Source organism: Puma concolor, chromosome C1 (assembly GCF_028749965.1).
Source record: "Puma concolor isolate L17-30 chromosome C1, mPumCon1.1.hap2, whole genome shotgun sequence".
Classification (NCBI taxonomy): Eukaryota; Metazoa; Chordata; class Mammalia; order Carnivora; family Felidae; genus Puma; species Puma concolor.
Window position 1 is genome coordinate 130,412,803 of NC_141674.1, and position 17,745 is coordinate 130,430,547.

General features: G+C 40.5%; 1 long non-coding RNA gene across 1 annotated transcript in view; it reads right to left on the reverse strand.

Moving 5' to 3' along the window:
* Positions 1 to 2,080: 2,080 nt before the first annotated feature.
* Positions 2,081 to 17,745, reverse strand: part of LOC147578442 (uncharacterized) — a 317,690-nt gene continuing 302,025 nt past the window's right edge. The window contains exon 3 of the long non-coding RNA XR_015255194.1: positions 2,081 to 2,793. This is a non-coding gene — a long non-coding RNA (uncharacterized LOC147578442). The remainder of the gene's footprint in view (positions 2,794 to 17,745) is intronic.

The window sequence follows — 17,745 nt, forward strand, 5'->3', positions numbered from 1 at the left end:
CAGAATCTGAAGCAGGCTCCAGGTTCTGAGCTGTCAGCACAGAGCCTGACGTGGGGGCTCGAACTCACAGACCGTGAGATCATGACCTGAGCTGAAGTCGACGCTTAACCGACTGAGCCACCCAGGCACCCCAACATTACCCTTTCTTGATTGTGCTTTTTCATTGGCTATTTCCACTGTTTCCATTCAATGTTGTTAATCTCTAGGCTAAATCCTGAGCCCTCCTCTTAAAATGATTTCACTGAGGGGTATTAATCATGCCATAGTACAAACACAGTCTGCTTATTACTGATACACGCTTTTATAATTCTAGCCCAAACAACCTCTCGAGTCTCAGAGCCATGTGTATTCACTTTCTATTGAGCATCCTGGAATCTACTGAACATCTCTGACTCGGACAAACACAAGGGCTCAAAAAATAGTTGGCTTTCAATACATATTTTTTGAGTTCTTTCAATACACTTATTAATTCTTTCATTCAAAAATAGTCATTGATTTGCCTACTAAATAGCACACACTCTTTTAGGTACTTGGAATACATCCATGAACAGATCAAGATCCTTATCCTCAAGGAGCTCCCATCATAGCAGGTAGGCAATGGTGAACATGATAATCAAGATGATTATACACATGGAAGTTGTTAAATGCTAAGACTAAAGAAAAAGTAGGGCAAGATAAGGGGGATCAGGAATGGGTTAAGGGGGAGGACTGAAGGACTAAATTAGATGGTTAAGGGAACCTCACTGAGAAAGGGAGACTTGAACAAAGGTTTGAAGAAAATGGATGAATAAATACAGTCATCTCAAATATAGTAAGTCTGAAATCTCCATTTCCAACACATCTCTTCCTTAGAATTCTCAATGTGATTATCATTCCTTCTTCCACTAGGGTAACCATATACATCTGTCTGCCAAACTGGGACATGCCAGAGAATAAAAGGATAGTACTACAGGCCTTAACCAGCACAGCCCGAGACAAACTTGGAGGTCTTGAGTCCTTTTTATATTAACTCCAGAATGATCTCCTCTTCTCCATTTCTACTACTGCTGTCTCCATTCAGAATTTCAGGATCTGTGATTTGGATAGACACATGAGTTTAATAACGATCTGTCCTTTTCCCCTCAAATCCCTTCCCTATACCTCAGACAGAATCTTAAAACACTCACATCTGACACTCTCATTTCAAATATTTTTCGAGAGAAAGAGGGGAGTGACCAGTGCGGGTAGAGAACATGTACAGAGGCCTGACAGGTGCAGGGCTATGCTGGGCCAAAACACCCTCCTCTGTGACTGTCACCTACTCACAGGTGTAGGTCAACCTGGGCTGTGAGTTCCTGTTACAATCCCGCTCTGCTGAATGCCTTTCCCAAAAGGTAAGAACACAGGAGAATCAGCCGGTTTATCTTTGAAATCCACAACTTCTTCAACTTCAACTCTAAAACTCAGTGCCTCACAAAGATTAAATGCCCATTATTTGTCCTTAAGATGTGGGAAATTAAAAATATATCAGATCTCTCTATATTTCCTATTTCAGCTCAAATGAATCCAATTAGGTTTCACTGCAAACTATAAAATACTCTAGGCCTATTTCCTCTTTAAATTGATTATAAATGTTGATGCTCTTACGTATAAGTGCAAATTAATCTAGGGAATTCCATGAAATTTTATTTCTTAATTAAGCAATTTAAACTAAATTACTTAACTAAAATGACTACTCTGGCTCCTAAGATTGTTCAAGGTCAGACAAATGTAATCAAATGTAACACAGTGATTTTTCACTTGGCATAAACCTTTTTGTCAAACTCATTTCACTGCTTTGGACTTGATAAAGACGAGAGGATGGACTTTTGACCAGGGTGATCTCTATGGAGACTGGAACCAAAATTATAGGAGGCAAGACTGGGTGACAACACTCAGGCCAACTGCAGGAGTTTCTGTAAAATGGAAACAAGGTTTCCATTAAGCTGAGAAAGGAACTGAGGGCTTAGACTGCCCAGAAATTAAACTTTCTACTGATATACATCTGGCAATGCTCCAGTGAGTGCAATCCATTTGGCCAGCCAGATGGACTAGTCCTGGCAGCTTTTCTGTCTCATGCACAAAGCACTTCAGCCTGGGGAAGAGAAAAATCCCCAAACAAAAATAAAAATAGAGAAGACTCCAGCATTGTGGTTAAACAATGGAGAAGACTTGTGGTCTTACAAATGAGGTTTCCACAACATTGTCTGTGCATTTCAGACATTCCAACTGTTACCTTTTTCCCTTGATTTTTAATAGCTTATTTATCATGGGTGAAGGATGAGATTACTTATCTGAGGCTCCATGCTTTTGGCAGAAAACCTTTACAATGCTCAGTTACTCTCTCCTGGAGGAAAGAAGGCAATCTCTAGCCTCTTTCTGAGAAAAGATACAAAGAATGTTGATAAAAATCCAAACTGAGAAAGATCATTTGAAAATGCAAACTTTTATATTGCTGACTATCAAAGGGAGTCGGGCTAAAAGGATGGACACACCAAAGAGATTGTTTTTTTCTCATCTGAGGAGGCTTACCCTTTTCTCACTTTCTAACACCACGAGTCCGATTCAAGTCGCCCATTAGCCTGAATGAGAATTTTCTTCTGTCAGTCAAACCGTGCATCTGAGTTGAAGTCCATTGATCATCCATCAGCTGAACTGCCATGGCTACTCAATAATCATGGCCCATTTCTGATTCCTTAAGTCGGATGCCTAGGTGAGGGCATGACATCCACTGAGTAGTCCAAGCATGTTTTCTCCTTCCTCGGCCAGAGTTTTCTGAGGGAGAAATACAGAGATAAAAATCCATTCTAAGGAACCATCCCAATGTATGCCTTTTTATAGACTTTATATATGTATGCCTAGTTATAGACTTCTAAAATCACTCTAAAAATATATTTTAACTCGTTTATTAATAAATTATTGCACAAGGACAGGTGGGAAGGTGTGACATAAAATTTTAAAAAGTTAATGTCTTTGGGGTGCCTGGGTGGCTCAGTTAAGCATCAGACTCTTGATTACAGCTCAGATCATGATCTCATGGTTCCGTTCATGAGATCAAGCCCTGCATCGGGCTCTACACTGACAGCATGGAGCCTGCTTGGGATTCTCTCTCTCCCTCTCTCTCTCTACTTGCTCCCACTCAAAATAAATAAATAAACTTTAAAAAAAAGTTAATGTCTTTTATTTATTGAACTTCTTCATCAAATACATTTTTTTGTCCTTAGATATATGGAGTCAACCAAAACTTAAAATATGCTCCTTCCTTCCATCTCTCTTTCCCTCTCTTCCTTCTAGATTTACTTAGCTCCCATTCTGTGTACCACAGTGGGGGATTTGTGGGAATTACCAATAAAATAAAGCATTTTGGGTGAACTCGTGGTTTTACATGTAAACTACCTGCATTTCCGTCAGCTAATATTTAAGTTTCTTCCATTATTTGCATCTTGACACAATGTCAAGTTCCAGATCAAATATCACAAACACAAGCTTCCATGTGGAATGTTTTCCAATGTTTGATTGTGGTTCTTGTGGTGTTTGGGCCATATATTGTCTCGTTTGTTTGGAGAACTAGATTCCTTAACGCTCTCTTCTTCATTTACAAACACTAGGAATTCCTTTTCTTCATTTCAAGGGAGGAGTACTGTTACTTTCCATCTATTCATGCCAGCTGCCTTGGCAGAATCAATCCTTTCACTCTTTATATCACTTCTGCACCCAGGCCTTTGCCACTGTAGGCTGAAGCTCCTGGTAAAATTCTCAGAATCATAGCATGCTACAGTCTTTTTTTTTTTTTAAGTTTATTTATTGATCTGGAGACAGAGCGAGAGAGCGAGCATGTGTGTGCACATGCACACATAGGTGAGGGACACAGAGAGAGGGAGAGAGAGATCCCCACACTGTTCTTGAGAAGCCTGATGTGGGCTTGAACTCTCCAACAATGAGCTCATGAGCTGCGCTGAAATCAAGAGTCCAGGATTAACCGACTGAGCCACCCAGGCACCCCCTCCAGTCTTTTTGAAAGGTCATTTTCTTAAATATGCTTTCCACCATGGTGTGAGCTCTTTATATTTCTTATGTTTCTTTCTTTTACTGTCTCTGTGAAACAAATCTAGAGTACTAGGACTGGAATTTATCAGGCAACATGCTTAGCAGATATTTTCAGAGACACAAGGAACCTCGCTACCATCAAGCCCTCAGCACGTTTGCCAAGTGGGCATAGTTTGGCCTTATTTTGTTATCTGGTACTTTCCTTTATAAAAAGCCTTGTGCTGTTGCTTATGCTTTTATTGGCCAAAGCAAGAGCTGATTAAAAAAAAAATTAACTGAGGGGCGCCTGGGTGGCTCAGTCGGTTGAGCGTCTGACTTTGGCTCAGGTTGCTATATCACAGTCCATGAGGTCGATCCCCACGTTGGGTTCTGTGCTGACAGCTCGGAGCCTGGAGCCTGCTTCAGATTCTGTGTCTCCCTCTATCTCTGACCCTCCCCATTCATGCTGTCTCTCTCTGTCTCAAAAATAAATAAACATTATGAAAATTTTTTTAAAAATTAATTGAGATATATGGACATGTAATTCGATGTGTCTATTTTAAGTATACAGTCTAATGCCTTTTGATACGTGTAACCACCAGCACCACAATCAAGATACAAAACACTTTCATCACCCCCCAAAAGCTCCCTGTATCTCTTAAGGTCAATACCCCTCCCCATTCCACCTCCTAACTCCAAGCAACCACTGATCTGCTCTCTGTCACTATAAATTAGTTTGGTTATAAAACTATAGTTCTAGAATATCATACCAATTGAATTACATAGTGTGTTCTTTGTGTCTGACTTCTTTCACTCATGTTTTCAGGATTGATCCATGTTCCTATGTGTATTGGTAATTCCTTTTGTTTTAGTGCTACTACATTCCTTTTTGTGGATTCCTTTTTTATACATTCATTTTTTTTTTTTAATTTTTTTTTCAACGTTTATTTATTTTTGGGACACAGAGAGACAGAGCATGAACGGGGGAGGGGCAGAGAGAGAGGGAGACACAGAATCGGAAACAGGCTCCAGGCTCCGAGCCATCAGCCCAGAGCCTGACGCGGGGCTCGAACTCACGGACCGCGAGATCGTGACCCGGCTGAAGTCGGACGCTTAACCGACTGTGCCACCCAGGCGCCCCTACATTCACTTTTTAATGGACATATCGGTTGTTTCCATGTTTTGGTTTTGCTTTGTTTTTTGGTTTAAATAAATCTACTATGAACTTACCTGTATCGACTTTGGGTAGATATATCAGGGCACTTTACTAGAAGAAATATAAAATGGATATTCAAGGGCCATAAGTTCAGATGCCAAACGGAAGACACGGGTAATATAAATGAATGAAGCAGACTAAGCATTGGGTAAAAGGGGGAGGTGAGGAATGTAGCAATTGGCCACAGATCCAGTTTTTAACTCTCACCCTTATGAAATAATGTTAAGAAAGCCAAAGTGATAATATACTGCAGTATCAAAAGAAAAGTATTGTAGGTCAACTCATTCCTTGGATCAGGTAGCAAACAAATCTTTTCAGATATTTTTCTTTCCCACAGGCTAAGGTGTTATCAAGCATGCATCATTAAGAAAATAAATTTAGTTTTAGACAGCCTTGGGTTTGAATTCATGATTCACACCTACTAACTGTGTGACTTTAAGCAGGTTTCTCCATGTTTCTGAACCTTTGTTTTTTATTAGTAAAAGGAGATAATAATGTTATCCATTTCATTAAGTGGAGGTAAAGCATAAACAAAATTAAAGTATTATCTGAAATTAACCTAAACACTCTTTCTCTCACTTTGGCATAAGTTACAATATTTGTGTGTCTTCCACATACTAAGCCCTCTGTGAGGCACAATACTCTCATTATCTCATTTTATTAAATCCTCACCTCCTTCGCTAGACAAGAAAATACGGCTGAGAGAGGTTGAAAGCCATGTGATGAAAGCAAAAATGAGAACCATCAGCTCTGCCTGGAATTTGCCAGGCTTCATCAAAGGATGAGCCAACAGCATAATAATTTTCATTGACTCCAGAGGTATTGCTACACTTGCAAAAGGCTGGGACACATTTAAAGGGAACTCCACTTTTTTGCAACCATTATAGCTTCTTCCACTCATCCACAACATACAGGTCTGATGTGCTGCTCATAAAAAGCTGGAGGCCAACCTTTTTTGAAAACTTGTCTTTGGCCAACTCTAACACCATCAAAAATGTGTCTCCTCTACTAGACTGTGAGCTCCATCCCCAGGACCTCACAGAATGCCTGGCACATAGTAGGAAGAGATCATTTTATGGAGCACAACTTGGACAGTTTTCCTCACATCAAATTCAGGAACCAGAATCTTTAGATAAAGAATAAATACTCCCTTATTAATCCTATTGTGTATATTGCTGTAATCTTTACAATGTCTTTAGTAGCTTAAACAACCACTTGAGTAGCCTCAGTTGGCCTCATGACCAAAAATGTATCTCTCTTGGTATAATATTGAGTCACTTATGTTTAAAATGATGTCACTTGGGGCGCCTGGGTGGCTCAGTCGGTTCAATGTCCGACTTTGGCTCAGGTCATGATCTCACAGTTCATGAGTTCAAGCCCTGCGTCAGCTCTGTGCTGACAGCTCGGAGCCTGGAGCCTGCTTCAGATTCTGTGTCTCTCTCTCTCTGCCCCTCCCCCACTCACACTCTGTCTCTATCAAAAATGAATAAACGTTAAAAAAAAATTTTAAATGATGTCACTTGTCTTCACTGGATCCCTGTTGTTTCTTTGTCTATAAAATGAGGGTGTAGACCAGATGGTTTATAAGATCCTTTACAGCTTTAAATTCTCTGTAATTCAAATAATACTCACTGGTTTCTCTCCCAATTCCAAGAACTTTGAGGTAACCTGGCATTTTTCTCAGGACCAGAAGTGTCAGCATCATCCAGGTCATCAAGTTTGAGAACCACCATTGCTGAAAGGGAGGATCCCATCCCTTTCCCTCTAGTCTTAGTCTTTCCTCAAACATCAACACTGGTGCCCACTCTACAGCAGCTGCCAGCTAACACCTCTAACATTCTGCAGAGAGGAGAGTGCCTGGAGAGTTCTTTAAATTCCACTTCCCCTGCCCTATGACCCAACATAACATCTCTGTCAGCCTCACTAATGAATCATGAGGATAATTAAAACACATGGCATCTTTCCAAAATTGAGCATCAGTTGGTAAGCAAAGCCTATTGAATGGTTTCTGCATGGCTAAGGGGAGAAGGTGTTTGTGATATGTATGTAGGTGGAAGGATCCCACTGGGGACAAGAGGTCAAGAAACTTCTGCCTGGGCATCTTATTAATAAAGGAGCTTGAATTTAGAACTTTCATATAGTCTCTAAGTTTTATGTGAAAGATGATCACTCCACTTGAGTCCCATATCTGGACCATACTTACTGTGCTGTATTGTGAATTATGTTTAAAATAATTGCTCTACTTACCTCATAGACAACACAGTTATCTTGCATTGGGTTTTCATAAAAGTATTTCACTTGTTAATATATTAAATTCTTGGGCCATATGTTTGCATGATAGCAGACTAGAGCCTCAGTATATCAACTTGCCCTGGTCTCTCTGTGAGAAACTCTGGGAAAATAGTGTCGAGAGGAGCAGATACGAGGATACAACATTAGGTCTCAAATTCCGTCAGGCATTTAAAGTACTCCCTAATTTCATGTCTTATCTCATTCATATCAAAAGTCAACAAACATTTATCAAGTGCTTACTATTTGCCAGACACTCTATTAATACTGAGGACACAAAGATGAAAAAGATAGCCTCAAAGAGCTCACAGCCTACCAAGGGAAGAGACTTAATAAATCCTGTAAGAGAAGGATGTCCATGATATGGAAATTCATGTTAACTGGGGAGAAGAGGAAGTGTTCTGGGAAAGACACCTCAAGTAATGACTATGAATGTGACCTACGGCCTCACAGCGCCGGGACAACTGGGGCAGAGGCTAGAGCATGGGAACTGAGAGGGCGACTGTAAAGAGCCTGAGCAGCTGGCTGGGTTTGGCTGCAGGCTAAAGGCCAGGAAATGCGAGCTGGTGTTGGAACAGAGGCGCCACACCTCCCGCCCTGTGGGATGCTTAAATCTCTGAATCTCTCACTCTCTCCAACATAGGGTCCATATTTGTTGAGAGTTTTATGGCTAAGAAAATTCAGGGTACTGACAGGGACTGTTGCATTCCCCCCCTCCAGGTGGGCCCGGGTCACCAGAAAGCTGGCAACCCAGCTAGTCAACAGCTGGGCCAGCAGCTGTAGGCCGCCACCAGGCTCTGCATTCTCCCCCTGGAAAGTGCAGACGGATAAAGAAAAAGAAGGAGAAAGGAAGAAAGAAAGAAAGAAAGAAAGAAAGAAAGAAAGAAAGAAAGAAAGAGAGAGAGAGAGAGAGAGAAAGAAAGAAAGAAAGAAAGAAAGAAAGAAAGAAAGAAAGAAAGAAAGAAAGAAAGAAAGAAAGAAAGAAACAGAAAGGAAAAAAGAAAGAAAGTCCTATGTGAGTGCAGACAGATCCATATATCAGCAGGGAGTTATCAAGGTTAATGAGAAAAATTATCTCATCAGAACAAACCCCGGATGGAGGCCCGCGCACCACAGTCACAGCCTCTCTAATCTGCTAGCGCTGGGCCTCCAGTACAATGTGATCCATCAAAGTCACTTCCTCTGCTTTCCTACCTTCCCGGGGGAGCGTAGCTCCCCTCCCCCACCGGGGAGGAAACCAGTGGGAGGGAGGGTCCCCGCAGGTGGGCACTGGTTATATAAAGGGGATGCCACTGCCACGTGTGCCTGAAGTGGAAAAGCGAGAAAAGGACTGCGCCCCAAACCTCCTTCAGGGAGCCAAGAATCAAGGATGGCCAAGCACATGCTAGGGGAGGGAGGGAAACATGCACCCCCCGCCCCACACACAAGCATATACACCACACAATGCATGAACGTACACACGTACACGCCACATACCACACATACAACATGAACATACACCATACACATACACACTCACTCATACCCACACACACACACCATGAATGAACACACCATACACACACACAGGCATGCTGCGTGTCCTGCTGTCATTTGTTTGTAATTGTTTGTCCTTTATGAGAAATAACAACTGTTTAGCCAGACGCATTTTCATAAACGTTTGTCCTTATGGTTCCTTTGGCAGGAGCGTGGAATCGCCACCTGCTGCCAATCCTGTGGGTAGAGAATTTTTTGTTTCCTTTTGTTGCTGTTATTGTGGTGGTGGTGTTTTGCTTTTGCTTTGTTCCAGAGAAGGCAGGAGTCCGCAGAGAAGTGGACAGGAAGCCACAGTGTTTGCAGGTGGGCCCTCCACAGTGTTATGCAGTTTGCCAGACCGCAGGCCCTCTAGGTTCCGGGACTGCACTCACTGCGCACAGCCAGGGTCCAGTGCTGGCCATTGCTGATTCCTTATGTGAACGGCAAGCTTAGCACCAGCAGGGGGCGTTACTTTTCTGTCAGACCCCCTTCTGCTGGCCACGCCTCCCCTATTCTTTATACTCTTTCTTCAAGCCCCAGCTTTAGAAGCCTTCAGCCCTCAGTGATCTTCCTTCTCCTTGGACATTCTGCACTAAAGTTACAGTAACTTTAGTACTCCTCTGTAAAACACAGTTTAGCCCATAATTTATGTCGACTTGTATTCTCTCTAGATTTCAAGGATGTCAGTCTCGACTTCTCCAGCCAGCTTGGAAGCGACTGCAGGGCATGATCAGTGTTTTAACGCATTCTGGCATGCTCCCTCAGCATCTGGCAAAATGCGGGTAGCTGAGTTGTGATTCTCATCTTAAGGCATGACCAATAGATTTTATATTCATTATATTCCTTTCTTTGACAGAAGCTTCGTTTGAGAAACTACCTATCTTTCTAGATGCTCTCTGTTCATGCATGCTAAGAACTTTTGAAGATGATCCAGGCTTACAAATTGTTCTACAAGAATAGAACTTTCGGGGCGCCTGGGTGGCGCAGTCGGTTAAGCGTCCGACTTCAGCCAGGTCACGATCTCGTGGTCCGTGAGTTCGAGCCCGGCGTCGGGCTCTGGGCTGATAGCTCAGAGCCTGGAGCCTGTTTCCGATTCTGTGTCTCCCTCTCTCTCTGCCCCTCCCCCGTTCATGCTATGTCTCTCTCTGTCCCAAAAATAAAATAAACGTTGAAAAAAAAAATTAAAAAAAAAAAAAAGAATAGAACTTTCTTTTACATAATTGTCAATATTCTTTGGTGAAGCCCTTGGGGGTAGGGGAGCAGAAGGGAAGTCTCTGAGACCATGATCGCTAGCACCTGAGCCATCCTGTTTGATGACCAATATGCCTTCCTCACATTAGGAGGGCAGAAACACAGTTTCCAGTAATCTCACTGAAATTAAACAACTCCCCACAAGCCTATACAAACTGGTTGGCCAATATGATTAAAACAGAGTACAATTTATCCATTCATCAGATATTTATTGATTGCCTAATAGCTATGTTCTGGACTCTGGGTGAGGTACAGGAACTATAGCACTGAACAAGACAATTCTGGGACATATTTTAGAATTGCAAATGGTGATCAACACCATGAAAGTACTGGAGAGTTGTGATGACAAGGGAGGAGCTGGATTGGGGGGCAGGGACCAGTGAGCTAGAGGGAGTGGGAGCATAGTGAAAACTAATTTAGGTAGAATAGCTAGAGAAAGTGAGGACACAGACAGTATGACATAAAGGGGGAAAGGGAAGCGGGTTTCAGAGAGGAGGGGAAGAGGTAGTTCGTCAAATGCAACAGTTGGTTTTGTTCAGTTCTACAGCCACTCATCATTTTGAGAAGCTGCCTAGACAAGGAGAGTCCTAGGTCACAATTATAATAGCTAACTAGCATTCATTGTTCAACTGCAAAATGCCAAGTTACAACAATGGTCTAGGTAAGCTTATTGCAAATGAGGAAACTGAGACTCAATGAGGTAAAGAGGAGGGGTGGAGATCCAACTTGGGTCTAATGGGCTCCAGAGTGTGTGCCTCTTCCCCCTTAGCTAATTGTACGTAAGATAATGAGCATGGCTCAAAGCCACCTAATTCCAGGATCTGAACTGTTAAAAGAGTATGTCCTAATGATGGCTTCTCTTTATTTCAAATTCTAAATAAATCACAACTGTTTTAGTTGTAAAAATCAAAGATATGCCATAAAGTATCTTTAGGAGTAGGGAAGAGTCAAACAATTAAAAAAATTATCCAAAAAGATCAAGAATGGCTGTCTTGAAGCATCCTGCTATATATTATGTGTTAACATTCACTGGTCCCTGCCTGGGTAGACAGTAAACTATTATTGACTTTAATTTTTCCTTTCTTCATTCCACAGACATTTTTGAGCACCTGTTCTATGCCAGACACCATGGTAGTAGTAGGTCAGGATACAGATAAATACCATGATGCTGTTCTAGAATTTACATACAATATTTGGGGGAATAAAGAAAAGAGACAGTTATAATACACAAAGGGAACTTCTGTGATAGAGGTCACTAAAGGGGCATCTAACACAGAATGGGAGGAAGTGGTGTTAGGAGGCTCTCAGCAAATGTGCCGTGAAGGAGGTGATTTCTGAGCTAAGTCCCTGGAACATTAGGAGGAGTGAATCAGGAGAGGTCTATAGTCCAAAAAAGATAGCAGTGTACATTCAGGGAACTTTTAAGTAGCTCTTGTGGCTGGCCCTAGTGTTGGGGGATCTGAGGGTAAACACAATAGGTGAGGTTGAAATCTATCCAGAGACCAGACTCTGAAGAGCTTCTATATTTCAGTAAAAAGTTTGGGCTTTACTCTAAGGTCTATGGGAAGCCATGTGTGTGAAATTATAGGCAGAAGAATGATGTTGTTTTAGAGTAATCTCTCAGACGGCTGTGTGGAGAATGAATTAGAGGGAAGTGAGACTACAGGCAGGGTGAGTAGGGTGGGTGGCTGCTTATGTGATGGGGACTGTCTGTTGTTCTGTCTGTGAACAAGGCAAACGTGGAGCAAACGGGCTAGTGAGAGAGAGTTTCAATGGCAGATCTCATTTGATATTCATGACCAGGAACCTCAAATGGGCTCTTTGTGCTGTCTAGTAATCCTGCTTCATGTCCACTCATCCTTCCTCTCCCCTAAATACTATTTCATATTTCTCTTCCCTCATACCACCCACCCCACTTCCTCCTACTTAGATGCTGACCTTGCTTCCAACTTCACTGAGAAAATAGAAGCATTTAAAAAAGAGAACTTCTGGAGACTCTCAGCACTTACCTACCCTCACTGTCTGCACACCTGGCTCCAGGGATGAACTCGCTGTACTCCCACATTACGCCAATCCCTTCCATTTCTAGATCCCATTCGCTCTCAGATACTCAAAGAAGTTCTCAACCTCACTCTCCCAAGACATTTTTCTTCACCCATGGATCATTGCCTTCAGCATACAAATATGCTCATACTCTTCCTGCCTCCAAAGTCGCCTCTTGACCCACTTTCTCCAACTACTGCCGTGTTTCTAGGTTCCTGGCTGTAGCAAATCTCAGAAGAGATGTCAGTATGCACTGTCCCAATTCCTCTCCTCTTAGTTTCTTTCTGTAAACATACTTCAGCTGAGCTTTAAGCCCCACCACCATACAGAAATTGGTTTGCTAAAATCTGATGGTCAATTCTCACTGCTCATCTTAAGTGATCTATCAATAATGATACAGTTGCATAACTCCATTTCATATATATATGCTTTCTTGATCTTGCTCCCAGAGCACACATTTTTCTTGGTTTTCTCTCTACCTCACTAGTCACTGTTTTTTGGTCTATTCCACCGCTTCTCACTAATCCTTTATATTAGAGTGCCTGGAGGTACTGCCCTTGATCCTCTTGTCTTCTGTCTATGTACTCATATCATCTACATGCTGATGCCTCACTAATATATGTAAACTTCAGCTTATTCTTCCACATTGCAGGCTCATATATGTAACTACCTTCTCAAGACCTCCACTAGGACATCTAGTAGACATTGCAAACTTAACATGTCTGAAGTTGAGCTCCTAGTCTTACCCCACAAGGCCTAATTTCATCAGCAGCCTTCCCCATCTCAGGCAATAGTATCTCCATTTGTCTAGTAGCTCAGACTAAAACTCTTGGGGACCACCTGGCTTCTCTCTGTCTTACACACACCATATGCAATCTAAAGGAAATCCTATAGCTCTACTGTCATCATATGGCTAGAATCCTATTACTTCCAGCCACCTCCACTGCTACCATTATCTTCTATTTCAAAAGAAGATTTGAAATATGACTCCTAACATGTCTCTCTGCTTTTGCTCTTACCGTCAGAAAATCTGTATTCAGCACTAGAACTATTCTCTTACAACCTATACTATGCTTTGCTTAAGGTGCCTGGGTGGCTCAGTTGGTTAAAGCATCTGACTTTGGCTCAGGTCATGATCTCGTGGTCCTGATCTCACGGTCCATGAGTTCCAGCCCCATATAGCGCTCTGTGCTGACAGCTCAGAGCCTGGAGCCTGCCTCAGATTTTGTGTCTCCCTCTCTCTTCCCCTCCCCTGCTCATACTCTGTCTCTCTCTCTCAAAAAAAAAAAACAATAAATAAACTTTAAAAAAAATTAAACCATGCTTTGCTCAAAACCTTGAGTAACAGCCAAGGTACCTCAAATACTGAAAGGTACTACTTAACTTGCCTCTCCATCACCTCTCTTGTCTCACCTACTTTCTCTCCTTTAATCACTGTGCTTCAGCCATTCTTGCCTCCTACCTAGTCAATCCTCAAATTCTCCAGATGTATTTCCTCTTAATATTTTTGTATTGGCTGTTTATTCTTCTGAGAATCTTTTTCCTCTAGATATCTCCATGTATTCCTCTAGATACACCTTCACTTCATTTAAGTCTTTGCCCAAATGAAACATTTTTTCTAAGACCTTCCTTGAGCTCCCTAATTTTAAATAGCAATCCCTTACCCACCAGCACTCTTGACCAACCCTTAATTTGTTTTATTCTGTAGCACTTGCTAACTTTTATCATATAATAATGTACTTATTTATTAGACTTTATGTTTATATTGCTCTCTGCCAGCTGGAATATGGGTTCCTCAAGAGCTGATATTTGTACATTTTATTCCCTTATGCATGACATGTACCTACAACAGAGCCTGTCAAATAATAGGCATTTCATGACTATTTGCTGAGTGAATGAATTATGATAAATGTTAAGAAGGAACTAAAGGATGTGGGGCTGAAATGGGATAACATCAATGGAGAGAAGAGATACAAAAGATTTAAGAAGGTCAAATTAAAAAATCTCTTTGATTGAATTCAGAGATAGAAGAAAAATGTAAACAATGATTCCCAGATTTTAGGATTTAGAGTATCTCTGTGGAGAATGGTGCCATTCAATGAGATAAGAAATGGGAACTTAATTTGGTACCTGGATGTGGGACACTAATGTAGAAAGGACTATTTGTCAAGATTTATTTTTATTGATATATGATGCACACAAAAATTGACCCTTTTATTGTTCAGTATTCACAAATCAATCAATGTGATACATCACGCCAATAAGAGAAAAGATAAAAACCATATGATCATTTCAATAAATGCAGAAAAAGCATTTGACAAAGTACAACATCCATTCATGATATAAAAAAATGTCAACAAAATAGTTTTAGAGGGAACATACCTCAACATAATAAAGGTTGTATATGAAAATCCCATAACTAAAATTATACTCAATGGTGAAAAACAGGACCTTGTTCCTAAGGTCAGGAACAAGACAAGTATTCCACTCTCACTACTTTTATTCAACATAGTACTGGAAATCTTAGCTACAGTAATCAGACAAGAGAAAGATATAAAAGGCATCCAGATTTGTAAGGAAGAAGTAAAACTCTCACTATTTGCAGATGATAATGATACTATATATGGAAAACCATAAACGCTCCACCAAAAAAAATACTAGAACTGATAAATAAATTCAGTAAGGTCACAGATACAAAATCAACGTACAGAAATCTATTGCATTTCTATACACTAATAATGAAGCAGCAGAAAGAGAAAATAAGAAAACAATCTTATTTACAATTGTACCAAAAATAATAAAATACCTAGGAATAAACTCAACTAAAGAGGTAAAAGACCTGTACTCTGAAAACCATAAAACATCGATGAAAGAAATTGAAGACTACATAAAGAAATGGAAAGACATTCCATGCTAATGGGACTGGAAGAACAAACATTATTAAAAATTTCTATACTACTCAAAGCACTCTACACATTTCATGCAATCCCTATCAAAATACCAACAGCATTTTTAAAAGAACTAGAAAAAACAATCCTAAAATGTGCACGCAATCACAAAAGACCCCAAAAAGCCAAAGCAATCTCGAAAAGAAAAACAAAACTAGAGGTATTACAATTCCAGATTTCAAGTTATATTACAAAGCTGTAGTAATCAAAATAGTATGGTATTGGCACAAAAATAGGTCAGTGGAACAGAATACAAAGCCAGAAATAAACCCACAACTACTTGGCCAATTAATCTTTGACAAAAGAGGCAAGAATATTCAATGGACAAAAGATACTCTTTTCAACAAATGGTATTGAGAAAACTAGACATCTATATGCAAAAGAATGAAACTGGACCACTTTCTTACCCCATACACAAAAATAAACACAAAATGGATTAAGAACCTAAGTGTGAGAAATCATAAAAATCCTAGAAGAAAGCACAGGCAGTAATTTTTCTGATGTTGGCAATAACAACATCTTTCTAGATATGTCTCCTAAGGCAAGGGAAACAAAAGGAAAAATAAACTATTAGGATTACATTGATATAAAAAAGTTTCTGCACAGTGAATGAAACAATCAACAAAACTAAATGGCAACCTATGAATGGGAGAAGATATTTGCAAATGACATATCTAATAAAGGGGTAGTATCCAAAATATATAAAGAACTTATATAACTCAACAACAAAAAAGAAAATCCAATTAAAAACTGGGTAGAAGTCATAAACAGACATTTCTCCATGAATTCAGCAAAGTTGCAGGATATAAAATCAATGCACAGAAATCAGTTGCATTCCTATTCACCAACAATGAAGCAACAGAAAGAGAAATCAAGGAATCGATCCCATTTACAATTGCACCAAAACCCATAAAATACCTAGGAATAAATCTAACCAAAGAGGTGAAAAATCTATACACTGAAAACTATAGAAAGCTTATGAAAGAAATTGAAGAAGACACAAAAAAATGGAAAAAGATTCCATGCTCCTGGATAGGAAGAACAAGTTTGTTAAAATGTCGATACTACCCAAAGCAATCTACATATTCAATGCAATCCTTATCAAAGTAACACCAGCATTCTTCACAGAGCTAGAACAAATAATCCTAAAATTTGTATGGAATCAGAAAAGACCCCGGATAGCCAAAGAAATCTAGAAAAAGAAAACCACAGCAGGAGGCATCACAATCCCAGACTTCAAGCTATACTACAAAGCTGTAATCATCAAGACAGTATGGTACTGGCACAAGAACAGACAGATCAATGGAACCGAATAGAGAACCCCAAAATGGACTCACAAATACATGGTCAACTAATCTTTGACAGAGCAGGAAAGAATATCCAACGGAATACAGCCTCTTCAGCAAGTGGTGCTGGGAAAACTGAACAGCGACATGCAGAAGAATGAATCTGGACCACTTTCCTACACCATACACAAAAATAAACTCCACATGGATGAAAGACCTCAATATAAGACTGGAAGCCACCAAAATCCTCAAGGAGAAAGCAGGCAAAAAGCTCTTTGATCTTGGCTACAGCAACTTCTTACTCAACACGTGTCTGGAGGCAAGGGAAACAAAAGCAAAAATGAACTACTGGGACCTCATCAAAATAAAAAGCTTCTGCACAGCAAAGGAAACAATCAGCAAAACTAAAAGGCAACCAACAGAATGGGAGAAGAGATTTGCAAATGACATATCAGATAAAGGGTTAGCATCCAAAATCTATAAAGAACTTATCAAACTCAACACCCAAAAAACAAATAATCCAGTGAAGACATGGGCAAAAGACATAAATAGACACTTCTCCAAGGAAGACAACCAGATGGCCAACCGACACATGAAAAAATGCTCAACATCACTCATCATCAGGGAAATACAAATCAAAACCACAGTGAGATACCCCCTCCCACCTGTCAGAATGGCTAACATTAACAACTCAGGTAACAACAGATGTTTGCGAGGATGCGGAGAAAGAGGACCTCTTTTGCATTGCTGGTGGGAATGCAAGCTTATGCAGCCACTCTGGAAAACAGTATGGGGGTTCCTCAAAAAACTAAAAATAGAACTACCCTACAACCCAGCAATTGCACTACCAGGTATTTATCCAAGGGATACAGGTATGCTGTTTCGAAGGGACACAAGCACCCCCATGTTTATAGCAGCACTATCCACAATAGCCAAAGTATGGAAAGAGCCCAAATGTCCATCGATGGATGAATGGATAAAGAAGATGTGATATATGTATACAATGGAGTATTACTCGGCAATCAAAAAAGGATGAAATCTTGCCATTTGCAACTTTGTGGATGGAACTGGAGGGTATTATGCTAAGTGAAATTAGTCAGTCAGAGAAAGACAAAAAAATCATATGACTTCACTCATATGAGGACTTTAAGAG